A 25,861-nucleotide genomic window follows, 5' to 3' on the forward strand; every position below is an offset into this window, starting at 1 on the left:
AACTCTAATTTGCTATGTAAAGACCCATGATGTTTAATAAGGAGTTACACTATATGTGACACACCTTTGAATCATTTGGATCAACAAAATTTTTCCAACACAATGTCCAGTCCATCTGTAGATATATCTGCAGATCAATTGCTCTGCAGATGTATCTATCAGTGTGTACCCAGCATTAGGAATAGAGCAAGAAGTGTTTATAATCAGCCTCCCTGAATTTTAGTGATATTTCTGGAATAGTGGTTGTGGACCCAGGCATAGCCATAATGTATGTTATCCAACAGATCCAACTTTACAAAAAATAGCAATTTAGTACGGTAGTTAATGGGAAAATATCCGTGCCCTGCACAGACAAATAGGGCGAATACGAATACCATAAAAAAGGCTATATACCAGGGACGTGCAGTCAGGGGAGGCCCTGTCATTAATGATTACAGAAATACAAAGAAGAAACTTATGACACATATTCTGTGTCATAAGTATCTTCTTTACATTATTCTAATCATTTTAAGGCGTTAAAGCAGTTTGGGAGGCACTGATAGCAAGTGCCTCCCACTGACAACGATAACGGGGATTGTGAGGGGGGCGGGGCTAAGCACTGGGCAGTAAATGCCCATTGAAAAAAGCTATCAAAGTGGCACTTCGACATGTGCCTCATTAACAGGGATGGGCTTCCTCTGCCAGCGAGGCACATGTGATTGGACAGCAGATCCAGTGCTGGATCCGCTGTCCAATCACCCTTAGGAGGCAGCAAAACAAGGCTCACCTCTCTTCATTCCCCCTGACTCCTCTCTCCTGCTGTGTGCTGATTGAGTCCATGCTGAGCCGCCTGTATAGTGAAGCAGAGGATCCGACAGTCAGAGAGCTCTCCATAACAGTGTCTGGCCAGCCCCTCCCACCTGGCTTAGAGTGGGCTGCGTGTGTCAGCCCTCCCCTCTCTTCCTGCTCCTTGGCTGCATACACTTCCTCCTGGCTGTCTCTGTCCCAGGCTGGCTTCTGCTATTCACAGGACTACACTAAAAAGCCAGGTAGGGGCTGTGGTTACTGGGGGGTAATATGGAGGAGGGAGGGGGATGCTGTGTATAATGTAGCATGGGTGTCCTATGGGGGAGGGGTTTCTGTACAATACAATATATTATGGATGTGGGGAGGGCTGTATATATTATAATGTGCTTTTTTGGGGGGGGAGGGGCTGTGTATAATGTACTATAGCATGGGTGTGCTATGGGGGAGGGTTTGCTTGTGTACAATGTAATATACTATGGGTGTGCTATGGGGGAGGGAGGCTGTGCATAAAGTTGCATGGGTGTGCTGTGGGGGAGGGGCTGTGTATAATGTTGCATGGGTGTGCTATGGGGAGGGGGGGCTTGTGTACAATGTAATATACTATGGGTGTGCTATGGGGGAGGGAGGCTGTGCATAATGTTGCATGGGTGTGCTATGGGGGAGGGGCTGTGTATAATGTTGCATGGTTGTGCTATGGGGAAGGGGGGCTTGTGTACAATGTAATATACTATGGGTGTGCTATGGGGAGGGGGCTGGATATAATATAATATACTATGGATGTGCTATGGGGTGGGGAGGCTGTCTATAATGTAATATAGTATGCGTGTGCTATGGGGAGAGGGGCTGTGTTTAATGAAATATAGTATGGGTGTGCAATGCGGAGGAGGAGGCGGTGAATAATGTAAACAAACATGTGTGCTATAGTAAGGGGGGGCTGTGTATAATGTAATATAGTATGGGTGCGTTATGGGGGGACTGTACATAATATAATCTACAGTATGGTGTGTGTACTGGAGACAGTGGCAGATTCAGGGGGGGAGCGGGGCACCTAGGTATGTGTCCCCAGGTTGTTCAGCTGATTTTTCTTTATTTTTTTATTTTTTTGCAGCTGCATGGACAAGGCTGCTGCTGACAGCCCTCCCACATGCAGCTATGATTGATCTCAGTGGTGGACTGTAGCCGGCAGTAAAAGTCAGGACCCGGCGTGGCTCTGTGGTCTTCATTTTCAGCATCCTCAGCTGGCCTGCAGCCGTGAAGTGGATTGAGCAGCAGTGGCCAGGTGTTGGTGAACCTCATACCATGTGGCATAATGTGAATTTTGGCTCATACCGTGTTGCGTAATGTTAATTTTGGATCATACCGTGTGGTGTAATGTGAATTTCGGCTCATACTGTGTGGCGTAATGTGAATTTTGGCTCAAACCGTGTGGCGTAATGTGAATTTCGGCTCATACTGTGTGGCGTAATGTAAATTTTGGCTCATACCCTGTGGCGTAATGTGAATTTTGGCTCATATCGTGTGGCGTAATGTTAATTATGGATCATACCATGTGGCGTAATGTGAATTTCGGCTCATACCCATGTGGTATAATGTGAATAAGGGGCACTACTGTCAGTAGCTGGTGAGCATGGGGACATGTGTGACAAATGCTGGTGTCCTGCAGAGGAGGGGTCTGATGGTATAGGAAGAGGCAAATGTGGCTCTGATAGCACATGTGTAAATTTTAATCTTTACTTGTGTTATAATTAGAGATGAGCGGATTCGGTTTTACTCGGTTTTACTCGGTTCTCAAAACGGCATCTTATTGGCTATCCAAAACACGTGACATCCGTGAGCCAATAAGATGCCGTTTTGAGAACCGAGTAAAACCGAGTAAAACCGAATCCGCTCATCTCTAGTTATAATAAAACTCAAATGTTTGGCTCCCTAAATATCCTATAGTTTTCAGAGTGGCCAGCTCAAAATCAGGGTGTAGGTGGTGGGGGTGCAAGGTGTGGGGTGTGTGTGTGTGTGTGGGGGGGGGGGAACGCATATGCACTTAGACCCACCACTCTCTAATTCCACCACTGGGTCAGGGATAGGTTGGGAAAGTGTAAGCAGCGATAGGGTGCAGCAGCAGCTAGAACTCAGGGTTATCCATAGCGGACAGTCAGTACTGGCCGGTGGTTGCACCATTATGTTTCATTTTATTTCTCTGGGGTGTATTATATCTACTTTATTACTAGGAACTAGGGAGAAATTAGATTAAGCCATGTGATTTTACTGAATGTAAAATAGTGATAGACACGCCCCTGGGTGGTGCTAGGTACACCCTTCCTGCGGTGCACCTCCTAATATATTTAGCTGTGCACACCTATGGCTGGGAGTTCATTGTGCAGCGGAGGCCGGCGCTCTCCTCCTCCTTTCAGGTAGCAGCTTCAGCAGCGTCAATGCCTGCTGCAGTCTCCCGCCGGAGGCGCTACACACAGGCTGATGGGGATGTACTGGAGAAGCCAGTGCCTCCCCAGCCATTGAACTCACCGCATGTCACTGCTATATACCATACCCATATATGTCAAAATAAACTCAGTGTAATCAGGATATACTTGTAGATAGTACCAAGTGAAGAATCCTTACTGATACTACATAATAATCAACCAGTGGAATCCCCTCTTTACCAACACTGAGGGCCATTTGTGAACTGTATTCTGGAATGTATGTGATACTTGATGTTCCCAATTCCAAGGACACATAAATATCTCCTATATAATAGCCCAGATTTGTGACTCTGTGTGTCTAACACTGGGTGGAGTCACAGAGCTGGGCAGAGCCAACCGCATCTGCAGGGAGACACACCATGCCCTGTGCCAGCACCAGAGTCAGGTAAAAGATGCCCCCTGACACTAACTACAGTATAGGTGGGTGGCCATGGCCAGGGGCGGATTGGGAACAAAAAACGGCCCTGGAAAATTTTTTAATAGTGGCCCCACATGGGCAGCACCAGAGGTGTTAGGTCTAGCCATGGCAGCAGCACCCTACCCCCAATACTTTCCAGATAGTGGGCAAACTAAACAGGCCCCATGGGTGCGTCGGCCCACCGGGAATCTTCCCTGTAAACCCTATGGTCAATCCGCCTCTGGCCATGGCCACCAGAAGCACCAGACACAGCTCCAGCCAGCAGCAGCAGGGAGGGCAACACAGGCTATATGGAGGGTACTTGCCAGCACCAGCTGGAAGCCCACCACACCTCTCCCGGCTACACACCATCCTTACCCCATTACACCGACACCCCACACTGAGGACCCCTCCCTTATGCACCCCCATATCACCCCCTACCACCAGTGGGGGGTCGTGCTGAGTGGCAGCCAGCGACGAGCAGGTTAAACACACTCACCAATCCAGTGCAGCACACACAGAGCTCCCTCCTACTGCAACCTCCACCACGCTCTGCACCGGAAACACCACTATGCTGCCCGCATGACAGCCAGACCGTTCCGGCACCACATTCACAGTGTGGAGCCATCCTGCCCTTCACAAGGGGCAAACCATGTGCACCCGAACGGAGATAAGATGGGACACTGCTCCGGGCACATTGCTGCAGAGCGGGAGCTCCCTCCCTCTACAGCCGAATGCCCCCCTCCCCACCCCCTGCACCTCAACATATCCTTCCCCATCACCCAACCACCCCTCCCCTGCACACACCACACCCCCAATACCCTCCCTCATCCCCCCACCCACCCCATGTGGATCTCCCCCACCCATGTCACCTTTGGACACCCTCCCCCAGGCCCACACACCCACAACTTTCCCAAGCAGAACACCTCCAGTCCCCTCCCACATCCCTCAAACCCAAGGCCACAGCATACACACTCAGCGGCCCACATTCATGGTCTTGCCCGCGCACGGGCATCCAGCACCCACAGCATCTTGGGGAACCACACACCAATCCACGTACCCCTTGCCACCACCTCTCCACCAACCACAGTACCACCCATGACACCCCCGCAACCACACCTCCACCACATGCGGGACCCCCGACCCCATCTGCCTCTCCCCCGCACCCCCCTCTCCCCAACCACAGCACCTCCTAGGTGATTCATAGTGCCCTGTGTGCGCTGTTCACGCAGTCGTAAGGGGCTACGGCCCTTACCCATTGCACGCCCTTTGTCCGTGCAATATTTAACCACTCACAAATTATGTTTAGAGGAAATACTTCATCTAAAAAAAATATTGCATGCCCAGGGTTAAGGTAGCCCCTTGCGACGGTGTGAAGAGCGCCCGTAGGGTGCGATGAGCCACCTAGTAATAAATATACTACACATATCTAAGCACAGATTATTCAGATAGAATAATAGTTCACTCCAATTGAATTTTAATTTGAGAATATATTGGAGCCGCTGTACACACAGCACCCTCTTACATAAGCTTTAATAAAAGTTATATTTTAATAACATTAATATCCTTTTTCTGTATGCACCAGTCCCAGGACATTTTTCCTTTTCCTCTCTTGAATGTGACAAAAAGACCCTGTTTACTCACACATCTCACATTTTCGACAAGCAGCACTCGTTTTCAATGTGAACAATAAAATGTGCACATAGGTATAGACAAAAACAAAATCCTAACTTCCAGCTGTACTTACCTGGAGCCATCGCAGTGCATTCCGGAGCTGCGTGCAGGAGCTGTGCTTCACATGTTTTGTGACATCATTCAGCTCTGTGACATCATCTTACAGGGGGCCATTCAGTAAAATGCTGGTGTGCTGCCTAGCAACCGGGTCGTGCAGTCTACAAACAGAAATAATGTGATATATATAGTGCATACATATGTCAAAAACATGCTACTAAACATACACATTATAATACAACATTTGTAAAATAATGTATACAAATAAGAAAAGGGCAATTTCATTCTAAAGGAGTAATTCAGTATTAAACACTTCACTGCAAGAATACTGATCAGCATCATTATAATGTTTATATAAAATAGTAAGGCACCAGAGCATATTAAAAGTGGGTTGAGTGCTAGAACTACTGCATACATACAGTAATACTGTGTATATACAGTATATATATATATATATATATATATAAAAGGTTGACAATCCAGAGGTTTACTCTTTCTTCAGGACTCAACTAGGCAGCTGCTGAGGGTTATTTGTCTGTGATAAATGATTATTTATTATCCCCCATTAAAAACAATAATATAAATAAATTAGATGGGAGAATCCCCAAGATTCTATGGATTGGTTACTAATATGTTGGCTAGGTTTAGCAGTCCCCCTCCTTTATTACTTACTGTCCTGCTGATCACCTCCAGCTCTGGTTCAGACAGCTGGTCCATGTAGTGCTTCCAACACACTGAGCAGGTCATGCTCCAAGTACACTTACCAGGGGTCTGTGAGGGGCAGCACTGCTACTGTGACATCACTGGTACTGTGACATCACATGCGGTCTACAGAGTACATTAAGGATAACAACACTGGCCAATGATGGATATATACTTTACTTGTAAATAATAATTAAGCACTTATAGGCACATTACCGAGTACATCTACATTTATTAAAAAAGATGTTGAAAAATGATTGTTAGCAATGAGAACTATAATACATGGGCTATTTACGCTGGGAATATTTCCCAATAAATGCATGTGAGATTTAATTAGCCCTTGAAATTATGTATTTAAACATCCTCCATTACCCCTGTTCTGTTGATCAGAAAGATATATCAACTGTGTGTGTCCATGTAATTTGTGACTAATGATCATTATACAAAGCACAATACTGTTGTGTAATATTATACTAACTTGCATAAACAGTATCTGCTTTTGGAGTACGTAAAAGGCAGTGAATGATTACAAATACCACCTTTCTATACATCTGTAGACATTACATTCTATCAACTTGTATAAAAAGTATCTTTTTATGGTACGTGTAAAAGACTATTGAATACAGGGACATATCTGAAAGTGATCTATAAGACAGCAGAATAGAGTGTGTAAAAATATTAATATATCACTTCTACAGTGCTACAATTTTGAAGACTATATTAACGTGAAATTATTAAAGACACAGAAACACAAATAAGGAGCACATCAGCTTTTGGTTTGAAATCTTTATTCACGTATCTAATTTCTTGAGTTCTGCACTTATCTATTATTTTCCTTATCAATTTTATTATTTCACTTTTTTTATATCCCAGGAATAAGAATAAGATTTATACAACTTGTCTACCAACATTATACATGTGCATATAAGCCAATACATTATATTAACATTGGGGATATCGATTTTAGTAAAATAATAAAGCTTATATTTTAATATACCTTCTAGTTGGGGATTGTGTGACCCAAGCAGTAACTGGTTCTTTTTCCCTGACTTTGGGAATATTTGGGCACTTTCCTTTGTAGAGTTTAGTACAGTTTGTTGCCTAAAACAATAGAAAATCTATTGGTGATGGTTTCACATTTTGTTTATATTGTTGTTATGGTTACAGTCTGTTCGGACAGGGCGCCGTGAGACGCACGTCGCAGGATTGTGACGTCACCGGCCGGGCGCCCTGCACGAGACACACATCGCTAGACGCACAGGGTGTTCTTCTATAAAGGTAAGAATTGTTCTTTTGGAAAATTGTTCTGACGAAAGTTTAGTTAATAAACTGAAACGTTAACAGCATTGCATGGTGTTTGTCACCTACATTTATTGCAACTAATAAGTCCTTGGAGTGCCGCCGTTTATATGCTATATATACATATATATATATATATATATATATATATATATATATATAAAAAGGGGGGATAAGGGTTTCAGCGACCAACGGTGTCTAGTAAAATATGATAAATATGCGGAGACTAACTGGATACGTAAAAAATAACAGTATATTTATTTGTACAGAAATAAAACCAAGGTATAGTATAAAACCAATTGTAATAAATGTCACGGTGGGTTAAAAGCCGGAGGATGTATGCTAAAAATTAATACCAAATAAAAGGATAACTAAAACAATAATACAGATAATAAAAAGGCAATGATGGTAAAATATCCAAAAAAGAAAAGAGTGCTGCTTATCTTTTTAAAGGTGGAGAGTCAATGGAGGTACACCCAACGCGTTTCGTCATTCAGACTTCATCAAGGGGTATGGGACTACTGAACAGGCACTCTTATTTATAGCACATGTAATTAGGAATGGATAGTTGTGACATCACTTCCTGTGTGGACTAATATTATTGCACCATGTGAGTTTTTTAACACAGGTATAACAGAGACTTAGTATATATAGTCAGGCACATACTATAAAAGATTTTTATTAAGATAATTAGCAACTATATACAGTGTTTTACATATAGTGGTGATCGGAAAGTAAGTATGATGATGTGAGCCATGCTTGAAAAGGGAAGAAGTGGCTTATCTGTATCCAGACACTAACATATGCATCTCTTTATTTTCACTTTTTCATACGTGCGCTGCTTCTAAAACGGAATCCTGCACTGTTATATTTACTGGATGTCAAAGACTTCAACAAAATGGCCGCAGTAATGATAATAAATGACAATTACAACTGTCAAAGAGAGAAACCTAGCACTGATACATGCTCCAGATATCAAGATCATCCATAAAATGGCCGCCGCGATGATTGACAAGCTGCCCAGCCTATACACCCTATAGATGAAGATCCCGCCCGCGACCGGAAGTGACGCGACGGCAATAGCGGAAGCGGGACTGAGAAACATAAACACACTTATCCATTGACCGGAAGCGTGGCGCTCGTGCGCATGCGCAATAAGAAGACTCCTACAAAGGAAGTGGGGCGGAAGTGACGTCGGTCCCGTCCCCGGATTGATTTCCTAAAGTTTTACACTTTCTAAAACTCGTTTTTTCTGCATAATAAGCTCTATGATGTTGTCTTTAAATATACTAAGTCTCTGTTATACCTGTGTTAAAAAACTCACATGGTGCAATAATATTAGTCCACACAGGAAGTGATGTCACAACTATCCATTCCTAATTACATGTGCTATAAATAAGAGTGCCTGTTCAGTAGTCCCATACCCCTTGATGAAGTCTGAATGACGAAACGCGTTGGGTGTACCTCCATTGACTCTCCACCTTTAAAAAGATAAGCAGCACTCTTTTCTTTTTTGGATATTTTACCATCATTGCCTTTTTATTATCTGTATTATTGTTTTAGTTATCCTTTTATTTGGTATTAATTTTTAGCATACATCCTCCGGCTTTTAACCCACCGTGACATTTATTACAATTGGTTTTATACTATACCTTGGTTTTATTTCTGTACAAATAAATATACTGTTATTTTTTACGTATCCAGTTAGTCTCCGCATATTTATCATATTTTACTAGACACCGTTGGTCGCTGAAACCCTTATCCCCCCTTTTTTTACATTTTAGCCAAGGCAGTTTATCCCTGCCTAATACTTAAGGGTTAGCCGACGCCTTGAATTATTTAAGGAGTGTCTGATTCTGTTATACTTATCTATTTCACACACACCTGTGGCGCCATACTCCCACTGCCCAATATATATATATATATATATATATATATATACACAGCAGACAGGTCCTGCTCTCCCATTGAGATCAAAAAGCGCTGGGTGCCCTCACATGGAATGAATACATACAGCGGGTTGGTGCGGCACTCCAAGCGACTGTCACAAATAGGCAAAAGGGTCCTCGGTATGGACAACGTTTCAAAACAATTTAATATAGCTTTTTCATCAGGTCATATACAGCAAACAAAGTGTACTCACCTAAATACCCAGCGTGTGCGTCGCTCACCACGCGCTACCGGAACTCAGGCACCCGCCAGGCTCGTCGGCGCTATGTGGTGACGTAATCGGCCAGTGCCCATCACCATAGAAACAACTTAAACACAAAGACACAGAAAAGAACATTGTAACATTATAAATTCCGGATCCGGGATACAATTAGTTTTGCCCTGACGAAGCTGTTTAGTGAAATGCCACGTTGGTGTGTGTGTCTGTGTGTTACAATGTGCTCCACTCAGTATTAATAGGAATGAATAACACTAGAAACCTCTGGTGATGTACTACTGTAATATTTACCACATTACCCACAAGCTGTGGACTAACGTGTCCTGTGAGTGCAGTAAGAAATATCTGGTTGATAAGTACTCCTGTTTGTTATGCAAAGACCCACATTACTTTGCAATGATTCTTTCTATATGTGACATATTTTTGGGTCATTTTGAGTTAATAAAACGTTCCCTTAACATTGTTGTCCCATGACTATAAGGGGCCACATAACAAGTAGACCACATTAGGTAGACTGATCACTCATATGAGTAGAGCGAGAAGTGTCTATAATAAGTCTCCCTGAGTTTTAGGGATATTGGGGGTAATTCCAAGTTGATCGCAGCAGGATTTTTGATAGCAACTGTGCAAAACCATGTGCACTGCAGGGGAGGCAGATATAACATGTGCAGAAAGAGTTAGATTGTGTAATAAGGGGACGCTGTCTGCCATAATGTGTAAAAAGAGGACGCAGTCTGCCGTAATGTGTAATATGGGGACGCAGTCTGCCGTAATATGTTAAAAGGGGACGCTGTCTGCCGTAATGTGTTAAGAGGTAAACCTGTCTGCCATAATATGTAAAAGTCACTATTCTAGGGAAAAGGGAAGTGGAAGAACTACTGCACAAGTACTATACTGTATATTATTTTTCTACGAACCCCATATTATTTTCTATTTCGTAGATTTGAATTAATTATGGGGGTGCTGCCACACACCGTGGTGTTACCAACATTAGAGAACTTGTTTACCAAAGAGAAGAAAGAATTGGTCTTGAATGGCGCACAAAAATGATTGAACAATTACCTAAAATATAACTTTTATTCTAGTTTATTTAAAAGACCTGTAACTGTGAAATATTAAAACCAACATGTACAGGTTGAGTATCCCTTATCCAAAATGCTTGGGACCGGAGGTATTTTGGATATCGGATTTTTCTGTATTTTGGAATAATTGCATACCATAATGAGATATCATGGTGATGGGACCTAAATCTAAGCACATAATGCATTTATGTTACATATACACCTTATACACACAGCCTGAAGGTCATTTTAGCCATTATTTTTTATAACTTTGTGCATTAAACAAAGTGTGTCTATATTCACACAATTCATTTATGTTTCATATACACCTTATACACACAGCCTGAAGGTCATTTAATACAATATTTTTAATAACCTTGTGTATTAAACAAAGTTTGTGTACATTGAGCCATCAAAAAACAAAGGTTTCACTATCTCACTCTCACTCAAAAAAGTCCGTATTTCGGAATATTCCGTATTTCGGAATATTTGGATATGGGATACTCAACCTGTAATAACAAGACAAGGTGTATTCATTAAAAACACACGCTGCACTCAGAGTGTCATGCACTGCTCTTCTATTTACTTAATGGGTACAATAGAGGTCATTGTACCCATTAAGTAAATAGAAGAGCAGTGCATGACACTCTGAGTGCAGCGTGTGTTTTTAATGAATACACCTTGTCTTGTTATTACATGTTGGTTTTAATATTTCACAGTTACAGGTCTTTTAAATAAACTAGAATAAAAGTTATATTTTAGGTAATTGTTCAATCATTTTTGTGCGCCATTCAAGACCAATTCTTTCTTCTCTTTGGTAAACAAATAATATGTAAAAGGGGCTCTACCTGGTGTCGTGGCGCTACTGTGTGACGTAATTTTAATAATAGAGACTACTGTGCACAGTAATATGAATTGGTATTATTTTGTGGCCACACTCCTTCCCCATGAAGCCGCGCGCCTACATATTTTTTGCGCGCCTGCGGCGCGCACTGCCCCTGTTTAGCATAGAGGCGGGGGGCGCCGAGGCTGTTTCTTGCACACAGCACTAAAATGTCTAGTTACGGCACTGCTACAGCATACATAGTATATTGTAGTGTATTTAAAATCGGATGTAGTTCAAATAGCGTGTAGTTCAAATAGCATACCCCACTTAGTCCAAATCGCATAGCACAAATTGTATAGGCTCAAATCGCACCTAGCACAAATAGCACCGTGTGTGGGCCCCATAACTCAACTATTGCAATCTAGTTCTGTGGTCAAAGGGAAAATATCTGGGTGACAAAAACTCTAATTTGCTATGTAAAGACCCATGATGTTTAATAAGGAGTTACACTATATGTGACACACCTTTGAATCATTTGGATCAACAAAACTTTTCCAACACAATGTCCAGTCCATCTGTAGATATATCTGCAGATCAATTGCTCTGCAGATGTATCTATCAGTGTGTACCCAGCATTAGGAATAGAGCAAGAAGTGTTTATAATCAGCCTCCCTGAATTTTAGTGATATTTCTGGAATAGTGGTTGTGGACCCAGGCATAGACATAATGTATGTTATCCAACAGATCCAACTTTACAAAAAATAGCAATTTAGTACGGTAGTTAATGGGAAAATATCCGTGCCCTGCACAGACAAATAGGGCGAATACGAATACCATAAAAAAGGCTATATACCAGGGACGTGCAGTCAGGGGAGGCCCTGTCATTAATGATTACAGAAATAATAAGAATTTACTTACCGATAATTCTATTTCTCATAGTCCGTAGTGGATGCTGGGACTCCGTAAGGACCATGGGGAATAGCGGCTCCGCAGGAGACTGGGCACAAAAGTAAAAGCTTGAACTAGCTGGTGTGCACTGGCTCCTCCCCCTATGACCCTCCTCCAAGCCTCAGTTAGGATACTGTGCCCGGACGAGCGTACATAATAAGGAAGGATATTGAATCCCGGGTAAGACTCATACCAGCCACACCAATCACACCGTACAACCTGTGATCTGAACCCAGTTAACAGTATGATAAACGAAGGAGCCTCTGAAAAGATGGCTCACAACAATAATAACCAGAATTTTGTAACAATAACTATATACAAGTATTGCAGACAATCCGCACTTGGGATGGGCGCCCAGCATCCACTACGGACTATGAGAAATAGAATTATCGGTAAGTAAATTCTTATGTTCTCTAACGTCCTAAGTGGATGCTGGGACTCCGTAAGGACCATGGGGATTATACCAAAGCTCCCAAACGGGCGGGAGAGTGCGGATGACTCTGCAGCACCGAATGAGAGAACTCCAGGTCCTCCTCAGCCAGGGTATCAAATTTGTAGAATTTAGCAAACGTGTTTGCCCCTGACCAAGTAGCTGCTCGGCAAAGTTGTAAAGCCGAGACCCCTCGGGCAGCCGCCCAAGATGAGCCCACCTTCCTTGTGGAATGGGCTTTTACAGATTTTGGCTGTGGCAGGCCTGCCACAGAATGTGCAAGCTGAATTGTACTACAAATCCAACGAGCAATCGTCTGCTTAGAAGCAGGAGCACCCAGCTTGTTGGGTGCATACAGGATAAACAGCGAGTCAGATTTCCTGACTCCAGCCATCCTGGAAATATATATTTTCAGGGCCCTGACTACGTCCAGTAACTTGGAGTCCTCCAAGTCCCTAGTAGCCGCAGGCACCACAATAGGCTGGTTCACGTGAAACGCTGAAACCACCTTTGGGAGAAATTGAGGACGAGTCCTCAATTCTGCCCTATCCGTGTGAAAAATCAGGTAAGGGCTTTTATAAGATAAAGCCGCCAATTCTGAGACACGCCTGGCTGAAGCCAGGGCTAACAGCATTACCACCTTCCATGTGAGATATTTTAATTCCACAGTGGTGAGTGGTTCAAACCAATGTGATTTTAGGAACCCCAAAACCACATTGAGATCCCAAGGTGCCACCGGGGGCACAAAAGGAGGCTGTATATGCAGTACCCCTTTGACAAACGTCTGGACTTCAGGCACAGAAGCCAGTTCTTTTTGGAAGAAAATCGACAGGGCCGAAATTTGAACCTTAATGGACCCTAATTTTAGGCCCATAGACAGTCCTGTTTGCAGGAAATGTAGGAAGCGACCCAGTTGAAATTCCTCTGTAGGGACCTCTTTGGCCTCACACCACGCAACATATTTTCGCCAAATGCGGTGATAATGTTTTGCGGTTACATCCGTCCTGGCCTTTATCAGGGTAGGGATGACTTCTTCTGGAATGCCTTTTTCCTTCAGGATCCGGCATTCAACCGCCATGCCGTCAAACGCAGCCGCGGTAAGTCTTGGAACAGACAAGGTCCCTGCTGGAGCAGGTCCTTTCTCAGAGGTAGAGGCCATGGGTCCTCCGTGAGCATCTCTTGAAGTTCCGGGTACCAAGTCCTTCTTGGCCAATCCGGGACCACGAGTATAGTTCTTACTCCTCTCCTTTTTATGATTCTCAGTACTTTTGGTATGAGAGGCAGAGGAGGGAACACATACACTGACTGGTACACCCATGGTGTTACCAGAGTGTCCACCGCTATTGCCTGAGGGTCCCTTGACCTGGCGCAATATCTGTCTAGTTTTTTGTTGAGACGGGACGCCATCATGTCCACTTTTGGTTTTTCCCAACGGTTTACCATCTCTTGGAAGACTTCTGGATGAAGTCCCCACTCCCCCGGGTGAAGGTCGTGTCTGCTGAGGAAGTCCGCTTCCCAGTTGTCCACTCCCGGAATGAACACTGCTGACAGTGCTATCACATGATTCTCCGCCCAGCGAAGAATCCTTGCAGCTTCTGCCATCGCCCTCCTGCTTCTCGTGCCGCCCTGTCTGTTTACGTGGGCGACCGACGTGATGTTGTCCGATTGGATCAATACCGCCTGACCCTGAAGCAGGGGTTTTGCTTGAGTTAGGGCATTGTAAATGGCCCTTAGTTCCAGAATGTTTATATGAAGAGATGTTTCCATGCTTGACCACAAGCCCTGGAAATTTTGTCCCTGTGTGACTGCTCCCCAGCCTCTCAGACTGGCATCTGTGGTCACCAGGATCCAATCCTGAATGCCGAATCTGCGGCCCTCTAGTAGATGAGCACTCTGCAGCCACCACAGAAGAGACACCCTTGTCCTTGGCGACAGGGTTATCCGCTGATGCATCTGAAGATGCGATCCGGACCATTTGTCCAGAAGATCCCACTGAAACGTTCTTGCATGGAATCTTCCGAATGGAATCGCTTCGTAAGAAGCCACCATTTTTCCCAGGACCCTCGTGCACTGATGCACTGACACCTGTCCTGGTTTTAGGAGATTCCTGACTAGCTCGGATAACTCCCTGGCCTTCTCCTCTGGGAGAAACACCTTTTTCTGGACTGTGTCCAGAATCATTCCTAGGAACAGGAGACGTGTCGTTGGAATCAGCTGCGATTTTGGAATATTTAGAATCCACCCGTGCTGACGTAACACTAACTGAGATAGTGCTACTCCGACTTCTAACTGTTCCCTGGACCTTGCCCTTATCAGGAGATCGTCCAAGTAAGGGATAATTAAAACGCCTTTTCTTCGAAGAAGAATCATCATTTCGGCCATTACCTTGGTAAAGACCCGAGGTGCCGTGGACAATCCGAACGGCAGCGTCTGAAACTGATAATGACAGTTTTGTACTACAAACCTGAGGTACCCTTGGTGAGAAGGGTAGATTGGGACGTGGAGATAAGCATCTTTGATGTCCAGAGACACCATATAGTCCCCTTCTTCCAGGTTTGCTATCACTGCTCTGAGTGACTCCATCTTGAATTTGAACCTCTTTATGTAAGTGTTCAAGGATTTTAGATTTAAAATTGGTCTCACCGAGCCGTCCGGCTTCGGTACCACAAACAGTGTGGAATAATACCCCTTTCCCTGTTGTAGGAGAGGTACCTTGATTATCACCTGCTGGGAATACAGCTTGTGAATGGCTTCCAAAACTGCCTCCCTGTCGGAGGGAGACTTTGGTAGAGCAGACTTCAGGAACCGGCGAGGGGGAGACGTCTCGAATTCCAGTTTGTACCCCTGTGATACTACCTGCAGAATCCAGGGGTCCACTTGCGAGTGAGCCCACTGCGCGTTGAAATTTTTGAGACGGGCCCCCACCGTGTCCGAGTCCGCTTGTAAAGCCCCAGCGTCATGCTGAAGACTTGGCAGAAGCAGAGGAGGGCTTCTGCTCCTGTGAAGAGGCTGCCTGGTGCAGTCTTTTTCCTCTTCCTCTGCACCGGGGCAGAAATGAGTGGCCTTTTGCCCGCCTGTACTTATGGGGACGAAAGGACTGAGTTTGAAAAGACGGTGTCGTTTTCTGCTGAGAGGTGACCTGGGGTAAAAAGGTGGACTTTCCGGCCGTTGCCGTGGCCACCAGGTCCGATAGACCGGCCCCAAATAACTCCTCCCCTTTAAACGGCAATACTTCCATATGTCGTTTGGAATCCGCATCCCCTGACCACTGTCGCGTCCATAACGCTCTTCTGGCAGAAATGGACATAGCACTCACTCTTGATGCCAGGGTGCAAATATCCCACTGTGCATCACGCATATATAGTAATGCATCCTTCAAATGCTCTATAGTTAGTAATATACTGTCCCTATCCAGGGTATCAATATTTTCAGTCAGGGAATCCTACCACGCAACTCCAGCACTGCACATCCAGGCTGATGCGATTGCTGGTCACAGTATAACACCAGTATGTGTGTATATACCCTTCAGGATATTTTCCAGCCTTCTATCCGCTGGTTCTTTGAGGGCGGCCGTATCAGGAGACGGTAACGCTACTTGTTTAGATAAACGTGTGAGCGCTTTATCTACTCTAGGGGGTGTTTCCCAACGCGCCCTAACCTCTGGCGGGAAAGGGTATAGTGCCAATAATTTATTAGAAATTAGCACTTTTTTATCGGGGGAAACCCACGCTTTATCACACACCTCATTTAATTCATCTGACTCAGGAAAAGCTACTGGTAGTTTTTTCACTCCCCACATAATACCCTTCTTTGTGGTACTTGTAGTGTCAGAAATGTTCAATGCCTCCTTCATTGCCGTGATCATGTAACGTGTGGCCCTACTGGACATTACGTTTGTCTCCTCACCGTCGACACTGGACTCAGTATCCGTGTCTGGGTCTGTGTCGACCCACTGAGGTAACGGGCGTTTTATCGCCCCTGACGGTGTCTGAGACGCCTGGACAGGCACTAATTGATTTGTCGGCTGTCTCATGTCGTCAACAGTTTTTTGTAAAGTGCTGACATTGTCACGTAGTTCTTTAAATACAACCATCCAGTCAGGTGTCGACTCCCTAGGGGGTGACATCACTAATACAGGCAATTGCTCTGCTTCCACATCATTTTCCTCCTCATACATGTCGACACAATCGTACCGACACCCAGCACACACACAGGGAATGCTCTGATAGAGGACAGGACCCCACTAGCCCTTTGGGGAGACAGAGGGAGAGTTTGCCAGCACACACCAGAGCGCTATATATATATCAATAGGGATAACCTTATATAAGTGTTACTCCCTTTTATAGCTGCTGTTTATAATTTAGCTGCCAATAGTGCCCCCCCTCTCTCGTTTTTACCCTGATTCTGTAGGGACTGCAGGGGAGAGTCAGGGAGCCGTCCTTCCAGCGGAACTGTGAGGGAAAATGGCGCTTGTGTGCTGAGGAGATAGGCTCCGCCCCTTCACGACGGCCTTATCTCCCGCTTTTTTCTGGAAAACTGGCAGGGGTTAAATACATCCATATAGCCCAGGAGCTATATGTGATGTATTTCTTTTGCCATCCTAAGGTATTTCTGTTTTTATTGCGTCTCAGGGCGCTCCCCCCCAGCGCCCTGCACCCTCAGTGACCGGAGTGTGAAGTGTGCTGAGAGCAATGGCGCACAGCTGCAGTGCTGTGCGCTACCTTAGTTGAAGACAGGAACGTCTTCTGCCGCCGATTTCACCGGACCTCTTCGTTCTTCTGGCTCTGTAAGGGGGCCGGCGGCGCGGCTCCGGGACCCATCCAGGCTGAACCTGTGATCGTCCCTCTGGAGCTAATGTCCAGTAGCCTAAGAAACCCAATCCACTCTGCACGCAGGTGAGTTCGTTTCTTCTCCCCTTAGTCCCACGATGCAGTGAGCCTGTTGCCAGCAGGACTCACTGAAAATAAAAAACCTAAAATAAACTTTTACTCTAAGCAGCTCAGGAGAGCCACCTAGCATGCACCCTTCTCGTTCGGGCACAAAAATCTAACTGAGGCTTGGAGGAGGGTCATAGGGGGAGGAGCCAGTGCACACCAGCTAGTTCAAGCTTTTACTTTTGTGCCCAGTCTCCTGCGGAGCCGCTATTCCCCATGGTCCTTACAGAGTCCCAGCATCCACTTAGGACGTTAGAGAAACAAAGAAGAAACTTATGACACATATTCTGTGTCATAAGTATCTTCTTTACATTATTCTAATCATTTTATGGCGTTAAAGCAGTTTGGGAGGCACTGATAGCAAGTGCCTCCCGCTGACAACGATAACGGGGATTGTGAGGGGGCGGGGCTAAGCACTGGGCAGTAAATGCCCATTGAAAAAAGCTATCAAAGTGGCACTTCTACATGTGCCTCGTTAACAGGGATGGGCTTCCTCTGCCAGCGAGGCACATGTGATTGGACAGCAGATCCAGTGCTGGATCCGCTGTCCAATCACCCTTAGGAGGCAGCAAAACAAGGCTCACCTCTCTTCATTCCCCCTGACTCCTCTCTCCTGCTGTGTGCTGATTGAGTCCATGCTGAGCCGCCTGTATAGTGAAGCAGAGGATCCGACAGTCAGAGAGCTCTCCATAACAGTGTCTGGCCAGCCCCTCCCACCTGGCTTAGAGTGGGCTGCGTGTGTCAGCCCTCCCCTGTCTTCCTGCTCCTTGGCTGCATACACTTCCTCCTGGCTGTCTCTGTCCCAGGCTGGCTTCTGCTATTCACAGGACTACACTAAAAAGCCAGGTAGGGGCTGTGGTTACTGGGGGGTAATATGGAGGAGGGAGGGGGATGCTGTGTATAATGTAGCATGGGTGTCCTATGGGGGAGGGGTTTCTGTACAATACAATATATCATACCCTCCAACTGTACCTTTTTAATAGGTACAGTACCTTTTTTTCATGGTCTGTACCGATTTTTGGCTCTCCAAACTTCCATTGAAAGTATAGGAAAAGGGGCGTGGCCACGCCCCCTTTACCCACGACCACGCCCCTTTTTGGATTTGTACCGATTTTTCTGTGTAAAATGTTGGAGGGTATGATATATTATGGATGTGGGGAGGGCTGTATATATTATAATGTGCTTTTTTGGGGGGGGAGGGGCTGTATATAATGTACTATAGCATGGGTGTGCTATGGGGGAGGGTTTGCTTGTGTACAATGTAATATACTATGGGTGTGCTATGGGGGAGGGAGGCTGTGCATAAAGTTGCATGGGTGTGCTGTGGGGGAGGGGCTGTGTATAATGTTGCATGGGTGTGCTATGGGGAGGGGGGGCTTGTGTACAATGTAATATACTATGGGTGTGCTATGGGGGAGGGAGGCTGTGCATAATGTTGCATGGGTGTGCTATGGGGGAGGGGCTGTGTATAATGTTGCATGGTTGTGCTATGGGGAAGGGGGGCTTGTGTACAATGTAATATACTATGGGTGTGCTATGGGGAGGGGGCTGGATATATTATAATATACTATGGATGTGCTATGGGGTGGGGAGGCTGTCTATAATGTAATATAGTATGCGTGTGCTATGGGGAGAGGGGCTGTGTTTAATGAAATATAGTATGGGTGTGCAATGCGGAGGGGGAGGCAGTGAATAATGTAAACAAACATGTGTGCTATAGTAAGGGGGGGCTGTGTATAATGTAATATAGTATGGGTGCGTTATGGGGGGACTGTACATAATATAATCTACAGTATGGTGTGTGTACTGGAGACAGTGGCAGATTCAGGGGGGGAGCGGGGCACCTAGGTATGTGTCCCCAGGTTGTTCAGCTGATTTTTCTTTATTTTTTTATTTTTTTGCAGCTGCATGGACAAGGCTGCTGCTGACAGCCCTCCCACATGCAGCTATGATTGATCTCAGTGGTGGACTGTAGCCGGCAGTAAAAGTCAGGACCCGGCGTGGCTCTGTGGTCTTCATTTTCAGCATCCTCAGCTGGCCTGCAGCCGTGAAGTGGATTGAGCAGCAGTGGCCAGGTGTTGGTGAACCTCATACCATGTGGCATAATGTGAATTTTGGCTCATACCGTGTTGCGTAATGTTAATTTTGGATCATACCGTGTGGTGTAATGTGAATTTCGGCTCATACTGTGTGGCGTAATGTGAATTTTGTCTCAAACCGTGTGGCGTAATATGAATTTCGGCTCATACTGTGTGGCGTAATGTAAATTTTGGCTCATATCCTGTGGCGTAATGTAAATTTTGGCTCATATCGTGTGGCGTAATGTTAATTTTGGATCATACCATGTGGCGTAATGTGAATTTCGGCTCATACTGTGTGGCGTAATGTGATTTTTGGCTCATACCGTGTGGCGTAATGTGAATTTTGGCTCATACCGCGTGGTGTAATGTGAATTTTGGCTCACACTGTGTGGCGTAATGTGAATTTTGGCTCCTACCATGTGGCATAATGTGAATAAGGGGCACTACTGTCAGTAGCTGGTGAGCATGGGGACATGTGTGACAAATGCTGGTGTCCTGCAGAGGAGGGGTCTGATGGTATAGGAAGAGGCAAATGTGGCTCTGATAGCACATGTGTAAATTTTAATCTTTACTTGTGTTATAATTAGAGATGAGCGGATTCGGTTTTACTCGGTTTTACTCGGTTCTCAAAACGGCATCTTATTGGCTATCCAAAACACGTGACATCCGTGAGCCAATAAGATGCCGTTTTGAGAACCGAGTAAAACCGAGTAAAACCGAATCCGCTCATCTCTAGTTATAATAAAACTCAAATGTTTGGCTCCCTAAATATCCTATAGTTTTCAGAGTGGCCAGCTCAAAATCAGGGTGTAGGTGGTGGGGGTGCAAGGTGTGGGGTGTGTGTGTGTGGGGGGGGGGGAACGCATATGCACTTAGACCCACCACTCTCTAATTCCACCACTGGGTCAGGGATAGGTTGGGGAAGTGTAAGCAGCGATAGGGTGCAGCAGCAGCTAGAACTCACGGTTATCCATAGCGGACAGTCAGTACTGGCCGGTGGTTGCACCATTATGTTTCATTTTATTTCTCTGGGGTGTATTATATCTACTTTATTACTAGGAACTAGGGAGCAATTAGATTAAGCCATGTGATTTTACTGAATGTAAAATAGTGATAGACACGCCCCTGGGTGGTGCTAGGTACACCCTTCCTGCGGTGCACCTACTAATATATTTAGCTGTGCACGCCTATGGCTGGGAGTTCATTGTGCAGCGGAGGCCGGCGCTCTCCTCCTCCTTTCAGGTAGCAGCTTCAGCAGCGTCAATGCCTGCTGCAGTCTCCCGCCGGAGGCGCTACACACAGGCTGATGGGGATGTACTGGAGAAGCCAGTGCCTCCCCAGCCATTGAACTCACCGCATGTCACTGCTATATACCATACCCATATATGTCAAAATAAACTCAGTGTAATCAGGATATACTTGTAGATAGTACCAAGTGAAGAATCCTTACTGATACTACATAATAATCAACCAGTGGAATCCCCTCTTTACCAACACTGAGGGCCATTTGTGAACTGTATTCTGGAATGTATGTGATACTTGATGTTCCCAATTCCAAGGACACATAAATATCTCCTATATAATAGCCCAGATTTGTGACTCTGTGCCTGTGTGTCTAACACTGGGTGGAGTCACAGAGCTGGGCAGAGCCAACCGCATCTGCAGGGAGACACACCATGCCCTGTGCCAGCACCAGAGTCAGGTAAAAGATGCCCCCTGACACTAACTACAGTATAGGTGGGTGGCCATGGCCACCAGAAGCACCAGACACAGCTCCAGCCAGCAGCAGCAGGGAGGGTAACACAGGCTATATGGAGGGTACTTGCCAGCACCAGCTGGAAGCCCACCACACCTCTCCCGGCTACACACCATCCTTACCCCATTACACCGACACCCCACACTGAGGACCCCTCCCTTATGCACCCCCATATCACCCCCTACCACCAGTGGGGGGTCGTGCTGAGTGGCAGCCAGCGACGAGCAGGTTAAACACACTCACCAATCCAGCGCAGCACACACAGAGCTCCCTCCTACTGCAACCTCCACCACGCTCTGCACCGGAAACACCACTATGCTGCCCGCATGACAGCCAGACCGTTCCGGCACCACATTCACAGTGTGGAGCCATCCTGCCCTTCACAAGGGGCAAACCATGTGCACCCGAACGGATATAAGATGGGACACTGCTCCGGGCACATTGCTGCAGAGCGGGAGCTCCCTCCCTCTACAGCCGAATGCCCCCCTCCCCACCCCCTGCACCTCAACATATCCTTCCCCATCACCCAACCACCCCTCCCCTGCACACACCACACCCCCAATACCCTCCCTCATCCCCCCACCCACCCCATGTGGATCTCCCCCACCCATGTCACCTTTGGACACCCTCCCCCAGGCCCACACACCCACAACTTTCCCAAGCAGAACACCTCCAGTCCCCTCCCACATCCCTCAAACCCAAGGCCACAGCATACACACTCAGCGGCCCACATTCATGGTCTTGCACGGGCATCCAGCACCCACAGCATCTTGGGGAACCACACACCAATCCACGTACCCCTTGCCACCACCTCTCCACCAACCACAGTACCACCCATGACACCCCCGCAACCACACCTCCACCACATGCGGGACCCCCGACCCCATCTGCCTCTCCCCCGCACCCCCCTCTCCCCAACCACAGCACCTCCTAGGTGATTCATAGTGCCCTGTGTGCGCTGTTCACGCAGTCGTAAGGGGCTACGGCCCTTACCCATTGCACGCCCTTTGTCCGTGCAATATTTAACCACTCACAAATTATGTTTAGAGGAAATACTTCATCTAAAAAAAATATTGCATGCCCAGGGTTAAGGTAGCCCCTTGCGACGGTGTGAAGAGCGCCCGTAGGGTGCGATGAGCCACCTAGTAATAAATATACTACACATATCTAAGCACAGATTAATCAGATAGAATAATAGTTCACTCCAATTGAATTTTAATTTGAGAATATATTGGAGCCGCTGTACACACAGCACCCTCTTACATAAGCTTTAATAAAAGTTATATTTTAATAACATTAATATCCTTTTTCTGTATGCACCAGTCCCAGGACATTTTTCCTTTTCCTCTCTTGAATGTGACAAAAAGACCCTGTTTAATCACACATCTCACATTTTCGACAAGCAGCACTCGTTTTCAATGTGAACAATAAAATGTGCACATAGGTATAGACAAAAACAAAATCCTAACTTCCAGCTGTACTTACCTGGAGCCATCGCAGTGCATTCCGGAGCTGCGTGCAGTAGCTGTGCTTCACATGTTCTGTGACATCATTCAGCTCTGTGACATCATCTTACAGGGGGCCATTCAGTAAAATGCTGGTGTGCTGCCTAGCAACCGGGTCGTGCAGTCTACAAACAGAAATAATGTGATATATATAGTGCATACATATGTCAAAAACATGCTACTAAACATACACATTATAATACAACATTTGTAAAATAATGTATACAAATAAGAAAAGGGCAATTTCATTCTAAAGGAGTAATTCAGTATTAAACACTTCACTGCAAGAATACTGATCAGCATCATTATAATGTTTATATAAAATAGTAAGGCACCAGAGCATATTAAAAGTGGGTTGAGTGCTAGAACTACTGCATACATACAGTAATACTGTGTATATACAGTACATATATATATATATATATATATATATATATATATATATAAGGTTGACAATCCAGAGGTTTACTCTTTCTTCAGGACTCAACTAGGCAGCTGCTGAGGGTTATTTGTCTGTGATAAATGATTATTTATTATCCCCCATTAAAAACAATAATATAAATAAATTAGATGGGAGAATCCCCAAGATTCTATGGATTGGTTACTAATATGTTGGCTAGGTTTAGCAGTCCCCCTCCTTTATTACTTACTGTCCTGCTGATCACCTCCAGCTCTGGTTCAGACAGCTGGTCCATGTAGTGCTTCCAACACACTGAGCAGGTCATGCTCCAAGTACACTTACCAGGGGTCTGTGAGGGGCAGCACTGCTACTGTGACATCACTGGTACTGTGACATCACATGCGGTCTACAGAGTACATTAAGGATAACAACACTGGCCAATGATGGATATATACTTTACTTGTAAATAATAATTAAGCACTTATAGGCACATTACCGAGTACATCTACATTTATTAAAAAAGATGTTGAAAAATGATTGTTAGCAATGAGAACTATAATACATGGGCTATTTACGCTGGGAATATTTCCCAATAAATGCATGTGAGATTTAATTAGCCCTTGAAATTATGTATTTAAACATCCTCCATTACCCCTGTTCTGTTGATCAGAAAGATATATCAACTGTGTGTGTCCATGTAATTTGTGACTAATGATCATTATACAAAGCACAATACTGTTGTGTAATATTATACTAACTTGCATAAACAGTATCTGCTTTTGGAGTACGCAAAAGACAGTGAATGATTACAAATACCACCTTTCTATACATCTGTAGACATTACATTCTATCAACTTGTATAAAAAGTATCTTTTTATGGTACGTGTAAAAGACTATTGAATACAGGGACATATCTGAAAGTGATCTATAAGACAGCAGAATAGAGTGTGTAAAAATATTAATATATCACTTCTACAGTGCTACAATTTTGAAGACTATATTAACGTGAAATTATTAAAGACACAGAAACACAAATAAGGAGCACATCAGCTTTTGGTTTGAAATCTTTATTCACGTATCTAATTTCTTGAGTTCTGCACTTATCTATTATTTTCCTTATCAATTTTATTATTTCACTTTTTTTATATCCCAGGAATAAGAATAAGATTTATACAACTTGTCTACCAACATTATACATGTGCATTTAAGCCAATACATTATATTAACATTGGGGATATCGATTTTAGTAAAATAATAAAGCTTATATTTTAATATACCTTCTAGTTGGGGATTGTGTGACCCAAGCAGTAACTGGTTCTTTTTCCCTGACTTTGGGAATATTTGGGCACTTTCCTTTGTAGAGTTTAGTACAGTTTGTTGCCTAAAACAATAGAAAATCCATTGGTGATGGTTTCACATTTTGTTTATATTGTTGTTATGGTTACAGTCTGTTCGGACAGGGCGCCGTGAGACGCACGTCGCAGGATTGTGACGTCACCGGCCGGGCGCCCTGCACGAGACACACATCGCTAGACGCACAGGGTGTTCTTCTATAAAGGTAAGAATTGTTCTTTTGGAAAATTGTTCTGACGAAAGTTTAGTTAATAAACTGAAACGTTAACAGCATTGCATGATGTTTGTCACCTACATTTATTGCAACTAATAAGTCCTTGGAGTGCCGCCGTTTATATGCTATATATACATATATATATATATATATATATATATACACACACAGCAGACAGGTCCGGCTCTCCCATTGAGATCAAAAAGCGCTGGGTGCCCTCACATGGAATGAATACATACAGCGGGTTGGTGCGGCACTCCAAGCGACTGTCACAAATAGGCAAAAGGGTCCTCGGTATGGACAACGTTTCAAAGCAATTTAATATAGCTTTTTCATCAGGTCATATACAGCAAACAAAGTGTACTCACCTAAATACCCAGCGTGTGCGTCGCTCACCACGCGCTACCGGAACTCAGGCACCCGCCAGGCTCGTCGGCGCTATGTGGTGACGTAATCGGCCAGTGCCCATCACCATAGAAACAACTTAAACACAAAGACACAGAAAAGAACATTGTGCTGTGTGCGTACAGTTAGAAATCGGCACATAGATGAACATATATAACCGGCCAAGGCTTAATAAACATGAGCATAGCAGACTATTAATACAGGTCAAGACAAATTGATATAATGGAGTAAGAAATATAAGTGCAATTAGCGGCTAAATAAGCACTACCTACCAAGTGAGTGCTGCTCATAAGTCACTGCCACCCTATCTAGGTGTTACAAATTCCACAGATATATGGTCATTAGCTAAGTTTAGATGCTATCATATAGTAGATAACTGGAATTCCTTT

The 25,861-nt window shown here is 44.8% G+C and overlaps 1 long non-coding RNA gene across 2 annotated transcripts; it reads right to left on the bottom strand.

The window, feature by feature from the left end:
• Positions 1-5,413: 5,413 nt before the first annotated feature.
• LOC135047448 (uncharacterized) lies at positions 5,414-25,547 on the bottom strand. Of its 2 annotated transcripts, XR_010239500.1 has the most exons (6): positions 25,436-25,547; positions 24,778-24,881; positions 23,081-23,225; positions 9,536-9,650; positions 7,091-7,194; positions 5,414-5,552 (listed from the first exon to the last, which is right to left on the bottom strand). It is a non-coding gene; the product is annotated as an uncharacterized LOC135047448 (long non-coding RNA). The 2 variants fall into 2 exon arrangements; XR_010239494.1 differs by lacking the exon at positions 5,414-5,552 and having other exon boundaries at positions 6,876-7,194.
• Positions 25,548-25,861: the final 314 nt, after the last annotated feature.

The sequence above is a fragment of the Pseudophryne corroboree genome, chromosome 2, assembly GCF_028390025.1.
Source record: "Pseudophryne corroboree isolate aPseCor3 chromosome 2, aPseCor3.hap2, whole genome shotgun sequence".
Classification (NCBI taxonomy): Eukaryota; Metazoa; Chordata; class Amphibia; order Anura; family Myobatrachidae; genus Pseudophryne; species Pseudophryne corroboree.